Source organism: Diabrotica virgifera, chromosome 6, assembly GCF_917563875.1.
Source record: "Diabrotica virgifera virgifera chromosome 6, PGI_DIABVI_V3a".
In the NCBI taxonomy this organism is placed as follows: domain Eukaryota; kingdom Metazoa; phylum Arthropoda; class Insecta; order Coleoptera; family Chrysomelidae; genus Diabrotica; species Diabrotica virgifera.
In genome coordinates, this window is record NC_065448.1 from 35,213,525 (window position 1) to 35,223,063 (window position 9,539).

Sequence of the window (9,539 nt, forward strand, 5' to 3'; positions counted from 1 at the left end):
GTGTAGTCCTCCAAATTAGGTACATATATCATTCTCGTAACGTATACCTCCGCAACTGATGCCATTGGCGAGGGTGTATCCAATCGCGAATTCTCGTGAGTCATCATCTTGAAATTACAAATTTGTTAGGAGAAAATTAAGTAACGACAAGAGAGAGAGAGACGCTCACGCTCCATCTCTCTACGTCACCATTGGTCAATAATGTATACACAATCGGTCATCTTTGGTTTAAACTTTTCAGATTTTACCTGTAACTCCGAAATAGTTACGTAGTGCTGTTAGTACTATTAGGTACTAATCTAAGTATTAAAGTGTAAATAGAATCCAAGGACATCCTCACTGGACTAGTTCCTTTCCAAAGAATCTCAACTCACCTAATCCAACGATTTTCTTCTTGTGAAGGTAAGTATTTTGCTTTAGAAAAATTCAGATTTGTCTTTGTAGTTTACTACATAGAGCAGCTGATTATACCAGCAATTTTTCATTGGTAACCACCACTATACAAGTCAGCATTATTCTTGACAGTTGGTTTGTAGTATCGAGTAATAATAGTTGAGTTACTTAAGTTCTTACTAAGATAGTAAGTATGTCTTTCTAATATTTGAAAATTGCCTTCTAATTGCACCAAAATAAGGGGCTTTAAAACTTCTCCTTTCTGACAAGAAATTCAAAGCTTTTGCAACACTTCACAGATCACAGATCTCAAGAGGTGTATTCTGGATATCATTGACACAGTTTTCCGTAATTTTCTTTTTAAGTATAACTGAGTTAAACACAAATGGCCAAATTATATAACTCTTGTGTAAACTTTTCAATCTGTCAAGTGACATGTGTATTTGGTTGCTACTGGCGGCAAATGATATACAGATTGTATTGCACAAGACCGTTAAACCGAAGTTTATGCTTTGTTTTTAAACCAGGAGGAGTAAACCAAAAAGACATTCACGCCCAAGAAAGTCACTAGAGAAATCACCAAATATATGTATATCGTCTTTCTTGGTTGATCATGTCGGCCTTGCATCGGGAGCTAGAAACAAAAAGCAAAAATTCTAGGTTTAAATGGAACATTTAATAATAACGTTTTCTGAAGTATGAACATAATTGTTAACTCAATGGAAGAAAAAAGCATAAATTTTTTATTTTTTTATTAACGTGCTCTATTGAATTCAGAGAATATTTAATCAATATCATATTTTAAATCATTTATGTTTGCAGCTAGTGATACAAGCTTTTTTCTTTTTATTTACTCTTGAATTTTAAGTCAGAACTTCAAACATTGATAATAATTTATAAAAGTTTCAGCCAAAGATATAAAATGTATTAATAACAAACCGGACAAACCCTCTGTCGAAATTAAATATAAAATTACAAATAAAAATAAAATATACCGGAATACAATAAATAAGTAAAGGTCACACCAAACCCTTCTTTCAGTGCATCATAGTTTGTCGAATTTTCTCTATAGTGATTATTATACATAGAACTCATCAATGGTGGCTCGTACTACTTTATGAAGGTAGTCCCTGTAAGGGGACAGGCCTGTCACCTCTTATAACACAATGACCTAATTAATTGACCCACTTACCACCTGTGGGAGTCATATGTTGCCCTAAAGCCGCATCCATAGGAATTTTATCCATCCTTTGGATTTTAGGATGTTTATATTTATATAAGACTTTTAGTCTATTTGTAAAAGGTTTCAACCTTTGTATTTTTGGGTGGCTCACCATGTGCTTGTAACACTGATGATGCTCTTGTTACAGAGCGAAAACGTTTTGTTTATATGTTTGTAGCCCTATAGGGGCTTTTTAAACTAATATACCTGTTACCAGGACAACATTAAATTTTACTTGAAATAGATACCCTCGTCCCCGGCACAAAGATTCTCATTTGAAGGTATACTAATAGTCCAATATAGCTCTTTCTCTGTCACTTACATAGAATGCTCGTGAAATCTTTCTCTTTTCAAACGTGCCAGTACTGATTTCGGCACAACATTCTCCTGTCGAATAATCTCCCTTGTAAGTGACAGGGATTGTACTACGCACAAGGTTGCCAGATTTTATATAATTTATGAATATAATAAGAAATACAAACAAAAAAATTAACAAGCATTAAAAGGTTTTGAAGATAAAAAATATGTTTCTGCATAGTTAGCAAGGTAGCGCCATGGCTCTATGGCACTACCTCACGGGCCGCCACTGGAACTCATAAAATTATGTATTCGTTGACGGTAGGTGCACAGGTGCATACTTTCACAATGTCAAGGGGTAAAATTACAATTCTCTTTCCAGGTTAGTATACTTCGACATTTCATCGTTGATGCACTGAAAGAGGGGTTTGGGATGAATTTTACATACCTACTTATTTACACAAAGTATCATTTTGCTTTTAGTATTTCATTGCTTCAATAGTACTTAAAGCTATTGATGTATAAGTTAAACATATCTATCTTGATTAGCATGCCTGAGTAATGGGACCATACCTATATTTGAACCATAATTAACTCTTCATGGAAACGGTAAAAAATCTGAGAACAAACAGAAAAGAAACAAGTAGGATTAACTTGATCTCTGTTCACTGCTGCTGTAAGAAACTGGTTAGATGAGCAATTAAACCACTCTGAGATTGCGCAGCCATGACCGAACCGCTTGGCCCCCGGGATTTTACCTAATATTTTTAACTAGTTGCATTGAGTTATAAATACAATGTTAGTAATACATTTACCTGTTGATCATTTTTTTGTTTGTTTCTCTTAGAAGTGCTTTGTTACACATATTTATTAGTAAGTCTATCCTTTAAAGCATTAGAACAATTATGTATTAATCCTGTCTACCTACTATAAATATGTGTAACAAAGCACTTCTAAGAAAAACAAACAAAAAAATGATCAAAAAGTAAATGTATTACTAACATTGTATTTATAATTCAATGCAACTAGTTAAAAATGTTAGGTAAATTGTGCGAAACGGTTCGGGGGCGAAGCGGCTGGGGGCGAAACGGTCGGGGGCGAAACGGCAGGGGCGAAACGCCCGTAAATCGTTGTATCGACTTCTGAAGATTCCGGTTTCCCTCACAGGTCCTAGTATTCTCCTCAGTACTTTCCTTTCGAATGTGTCGAGTTTGTTTTTGGATGTTTCTTTCAGGACCCAGGCTTCACTGCCATAGCATGTTATTGGTCGAATTAAAGTTTTATAGATTTTCGTCTTTGTATTTCGGTGGACACTTTTAGACCCAAATATATGGGAGAGGGCAAAATAAGCTCTGTTTGCCTGCGTTATTTTCTTCCGTATTTCTCCGTCTTCTGATCCATCGGCATATATTTCTACTCCCAGGTATGTAAACTTTCCAACCGTTTCAATGTCATCTTCATGTACAATGTTTTGTGGGACTATATTTTTTCTTCTCGTCTGAGTCATTATTTTTGTTTTTTCTGTGTTAATTTCCAGACCTAGCATTTTTGTTTGTGTTTTTAACTCTGCGTATGTTTCCTGTGCTCCTGTTGATGTTCTACTCATAATATTAATATCATTGGCATAAGCGGCCAGTTGAACCGTTCGGTTGGTCAGTAGGTTTCCCCAGTTTGCATTTGCCTAACCGCATACTCCAGTGCCAGATTAAACAATGTTGGGGCCAGCCCATCTCCCTGTTTTGGTCCCTGCGAAATTTTGAAAAAGTCTGTCCTGTGTTTTTGTATTCGTACACATGCCGAGTTTCATCCATTGTGGCTTTAATGAGTCTTATTAGCTTGTGTGGTATTGCCAGAAGCTGGTATTTTGTTACTCTCGCCACGTGGCCAAGGTATTGTAGTTTTCGCATCTTTATTTCATTATTCGGTTTTATTTCTTTTGTAAGTCTTAGCAAGACTTTTCATTCGCGACTCTGTCTACGGTAGATAATCTCAGAATTCTTCTATAAAGCCACATCTCGAAAACTCACACTTTTCTCATCATTGCTTTAGTCAGAGTGGTACTAGGCTAGACACTACAAGAAGAATACTGGACGATACTAAAATAATATGCATTTATAGTAACGAATAGTTTGTACAGGAATACTCCTAGTTGAACTCGGTACAGTAGACTCGCGATTATCCGAGGTAATTGGGACCGTGACTACATCGGATACGGAAAAAACTCTGTTAACACTGATAGAAAAACACGTAAACAACCATAACTGTGAATATTTTAATGACAAAACTAATACAGTACTGTAAAAGAAAAAAACAATTACCTTATCAATATTACTGTTTTAAAAAGTCACTGATCGATTTTTGCGTAAGCTTCATTCCTCTTTTTGAGGCGGCGATGTTGCGCCAAGATTGAAAGTTGTAACTCACCAGTTATGACTTTTGCCTCGGTTAACCGAGGGCTCGGATAACCTAGACTCGGATAATCGCGAGTCTACTGTATCTACGCCATCTACGGTATTGGGCAAAATAAACAGTACTGAAATTCGTATGCCTCAAATTTGTATGTACAAACGTACTGAGTGGTTTATGAAGGTTGTTATAACGTATGTGAATGTGATAATGTTAGGTGCTTCACAATTGTTTTCAGTTTTGCAGAAAAAAATTTATGGTGGGGTACTATTTTCGGTCATACGGAAAAGGTCACGAAAACGGTCTAAGCTTAAACTCAACAATGGTTTCAGCAGGACGGACAACTTGTCACACTGCCAGGGAGCTCTTCGAATACTGCGTGATCATTTTTGGAGTTGCTTCTCATCAGAACTAACGCCGCCAGATGCGTACTTATGGGGAATGCTGAAGGAGTCAGACAGATCCACCGTCTGTCATTTCGGAATTACAGAAAAGAACAGTACTGTTTATTTTGCCGCATACTGTATTTTGTTACATTAACTCAACATATTGTTTTATGATCAACAAGCTCTTCTCCGTTTAGGAAATATCTAGTCTGGTTCAGTCTCTCTTCTAGTTTTCTGTTAGTATTCGTTACTAATACATAGTATATAATACACGTAATAACTACAAATATCTTATTCAGGTAAGTTGTAAGTTGTTACACGCTTCGCACTAAAACAAAATTATATGATGATTCAATCTAATGGTTTGTAACTCAAGTGTTTGAAACTCAAATCTAGTTTATTAGTTATTTATGCATATTTTCGTCACAGAAAGTGTAATGGTATAACTATCAACGATTATTATTGTATCCTAATGTATTCCCCGAAATTTTGTACCTATAAGTCAGCTTCCTATCGAGAAACTTACATATATATTTAACAGGTTCGCTACTATATCTTATTAGAAATAAGTTTCATAGTCAATGCAATTAAAATTGCAAACATTCAATACATAATTGGCACGTAACGAAGACAAGAAAATAGACCATTGATTGGTTTTAAAATATCAAAATTCTTGTTAGGAGACATTAAAAAACTCGATATAGACAATCATAGCTTGTAACATTAAAATAACGATTTATTTGCCTTTATATAAATCTTCATATACAGTACGTAAATCGTTCAGCTCGACATAGGGAATATACATTGAGAGAATTAGAGAATTGTGGCAACTGCGATAACCTGTGTTAGTTGAAGCTTATGTTCGAGTACGAGTTTTTGGTGCAATAGAGCAGTAGTGGGAGCACGCAAACTATGATTATTCTATTTTGCTGACGTCACGAAACGAAATTCACAATGCGAGAATCGACGGTTGCTAGGCAACGTGACGTCACTAAAATAGAATTCTATTTTGCGTGCTCCCACTACTGTTAGAAGGAATAGAATGAGTAAGTTTTGAAGCAAGGCTGTCTATAAATAAATTAAAAACAAAGCTTATGATTAATTAGTTAAAATTTTACTTTAATTTTTAAAATATTTTGTATTTCAAAACTAATTTCAAAACTAAACAGTTTTCCCATTCCCATAGGCTAGGCCAAAGATATTTAGCTACTACATTGTCATATTTTGGCGTTTTTTATTTGTGTCAGTCGAAATAAGTTGTCAATTTTGAGGTTAATGTCCCTTAATGTTAACAACTATATTTATTGTCATCGAGGGCTCAGTTGCCACAATTATCTCAATATAATACAATGTATGTATTTATGTATCTAAATATACAAATACAATGTATGTTTCCTATATCCAGCTGAACGATTTACGTACTGTATACGCCATTTTTAGTATTACGTTGCATTAAAGAAAAGAAATGGCGTAGGTAGTGTAGTGGGTGATCCAACTGAACATGTTTAAAATTAAATTGGGAAATGTCAATGGTAGCTTCACTACTTATTGTCGTGTATGTACGGCAACCCCTGTGCGGTCAATATTATGGGAAATATGCTCCACAAAATTTATTATATTCCTATTATATCCTATATTGCCTCTTTGGTAATCTACTCTGCTCCTATGCATATGTATTTCGTTTTTGTTGAATTAACATACCCCATCGCCCGTATTCTTGTTATAATCTCTTTGTGATCAGCTATAGATATTCCTGGTATTGCGACGAATACCCGATCATCCGCAAAATGAAGCGTATGTAAGGTTGTTTAGTCGTTTAATGGTATACCCATTCCGAAACATGATCTTCATTTCTTCAGTGCCTAATTCAGGCAGATTTTGAAGAGTCTTAGAGACAGACTGTAGCCTTTCCTTAGTTCCTTGACGTTATGGCGTTACAATTCTTCGTGCCCTGTCCATCTTAGTCTATTGGTCTTTACATGGCTAACTATTATGGTCTTATACATCTGGATTTTTGCACTTCGCGAGAGAAGTTTTGACTTCATTAGATGTTGAATCGTAAAGATAGATCTGTTTCCTGCCATTATCCGCGTTTCAACTTCTGGAATTCAACTGGATTATTGTGCAAAGTATTAATGATAATATTGGCCACCTAGAAGCCGTTTAAGGTCAATGATATATTCAGTTACTGACTTCGTATATCGTTTTTGATATAAAAATTTAACGATGGACCACTGTGAATGTATTAGTCTGATTACTAATTAAAATTATTAATTTATTAGGACTTAGATGCTTATAGTGCAAACCTGTTAATGTATAAAAATGGACTATAAAAGTGGCGTCATCACCGTGAATGGATCCAAACAATCTAATTATTGTTACTTATATAAAATCCCATAACACCATATACTGTTTCAACTTTATTCTAAATCTCTTCATAAATAAGACGCTTCTGGTATGCTGCGACTTCCAAATCAATGATGTGTTGTGTTTGGCCTATTTTTCCCTAATCAGTCAGTAAGGAAAAGGAAACTAAAGAACCTAGTGATCAAAGGGCCTAGCCGGGTAAGATGATCAAAAGTGCCCCCAACTCGATTCGAATTCCATATAGGTCGTTGTTTAGCATATATAGTGAAACTCACTTTCTGAAATTTTTAGCCCCCTAGGTGGTCATGTGACCCACCTAGAGCCTAATTAGGGTTTTTATGTTTTTATTTTTTATCTCAACGGCATCGAGAACTAGCGAAAAACTTTAAATAAAAATGTTGTAAGCTTTAAAAAGTTCTGTCCCAAAATTTTTTTTTTAGTTTTTGGCGGGAAATTTAAATTTTAGAACGATTTTAAAATTCTAAATGAGTATAAAAAAATAACTAAGACCTATAAAAATATAACTAATAATATTTTACCCTGAATTTTTTCAAATTTTTAAAATTGGTGAAACGCATCTTTAAAAATAAAAAACCGCATTTTTTCGGTTTTTTTTTTCGTTTTTTGATACAATTTTATACATATTTTTCAAAAAAGGTAACACCGTCACTAGTATAGGTAAAAAACTGAAAAATAATTGGGGTTTGCTTAATAAAAATTTTTTGTAACGCCATCCATTTTCAAGATACAGGGCGTTGAAGAAAACAAAATTTTACACATTTTTTACGATTTTGCCGAAATTACTGGCAACATTGTAATAAAATTTGGCGAGTTTTAAGAGGTAGTTGTTGTGCATTTTTTGACATACATTTATAGTCCATGTGGTAAGACCGCTCCCGTCTGAAAAACATTTCTAATTCGGTTTCTCTGCGGATTCATATTCAAAAATGTCCCCTTTAAACAAATCTGAAGGGTGCCGGACGGAATTTTTGGGCGGAAATTGTTTAAACAAATTTTTTAACAAATACATAAGATTACCTTTTATTGCTCCAAAATATATATTTTTAGGTTTTTTGGGTCGTTCTAAACAAGAAAGGTATCTTGTGATTTTTCTCAAAAATTGAAAGTTTTCGAGGTGTAGGCGATTTAAAATCTAAAAAATGCGAAAATACGCATTTTCGAGGCTTAAAAACTCATATTTAAATTAGTATTTTTAAGGGTGCCAATAACTTGGATTAAAGTTTAAACATTCCTTTTCAAGATTCCGAAGAGTGATCGGGTCTAACTTCAATTTAGACCGTAGTTTTTTAATTGTTAATTATGCGTGTCCATCCGGTTTTTTGCCGGTGCGGCGCGCACTATTTTCAAAAATCTCTTATTTTCCTCCGAAAAATATTTTTTCTAGATATTTTGGGACATTCTAAATAAAATAAGTTTGTTGACACTTTTCTCAAAAGTTACTAGTTTTAAAGTTATAAGCGATTTAAAATGCGAAAATGTGTTTTTTTTGTCATTTTTCGGATTTTAAATCGTTTATAACTTCAAAACTATTAACTTTTGAGAAAAATGCTAAGCAGCCGGATCTACACGCACTTAAAACCGGATTGTTAACGATAGGCCCAAAACAAATAGGTATTTCTGCAGATGCTTTATGATTATATGCACTGATACACAAAAATCGTCGCTATTGTTTCCAATAAAGTTAAGAATAAAGTTGAAATAAGCTATTATTTGAAGAAAAAACTATGTAAGATTAAACTTAAAGTAAGTTCCTATGGACAAATCGTAGTCTTTGTTTGAAAAAGTACGATGTCACACCTTTATAGTCCGTTGCAAGACACATTTAACTACCTATATAGATGAATTATCACAGATTCATTCATAGCGACACCCTAATCACACACACTAAAAGAAAACTTAGGTGTCGTTGAACAATATTCTAAAGTTGGCGCTTTACCCCCTAGCACCTCTTGTCACAACTTACATTTAGTCTTAGACAAAAAAATCGTATATTCGTGAATCACCATTTTTTACATTAACACAAAAGAAACTTAGGTATAATTGATTGAGATCTTCTGATTAACACAGATAACACTGCTACTTTTTCAATGGCAATAAGACAATTCCTAGTGACTTCCATTCAGTGCTTTTAAGAAACTTTTTTAAATTTTGGCAATACATATATAATTATACTTTTCACAATAGGTACAAGTTTAATGAGATGATAGGCCTTATATTATATAAAGATATAGCTCGGTATATTTTAAAAAGAGCAACGTGTATCCTTTATTATATATTATTGAATGTTATGTAGATTTCAAAAACAGATCGTGTAAACAAATGGGTATCAAGCTGCATTCCAGATAATTTTTTTTTCAAATATTTATTTTAATAAGTACCAATAAGATGCTTAAGAACATTACAATCCGATAAAACAATATGATCAATGAGCAACTTTTTTCTAGACT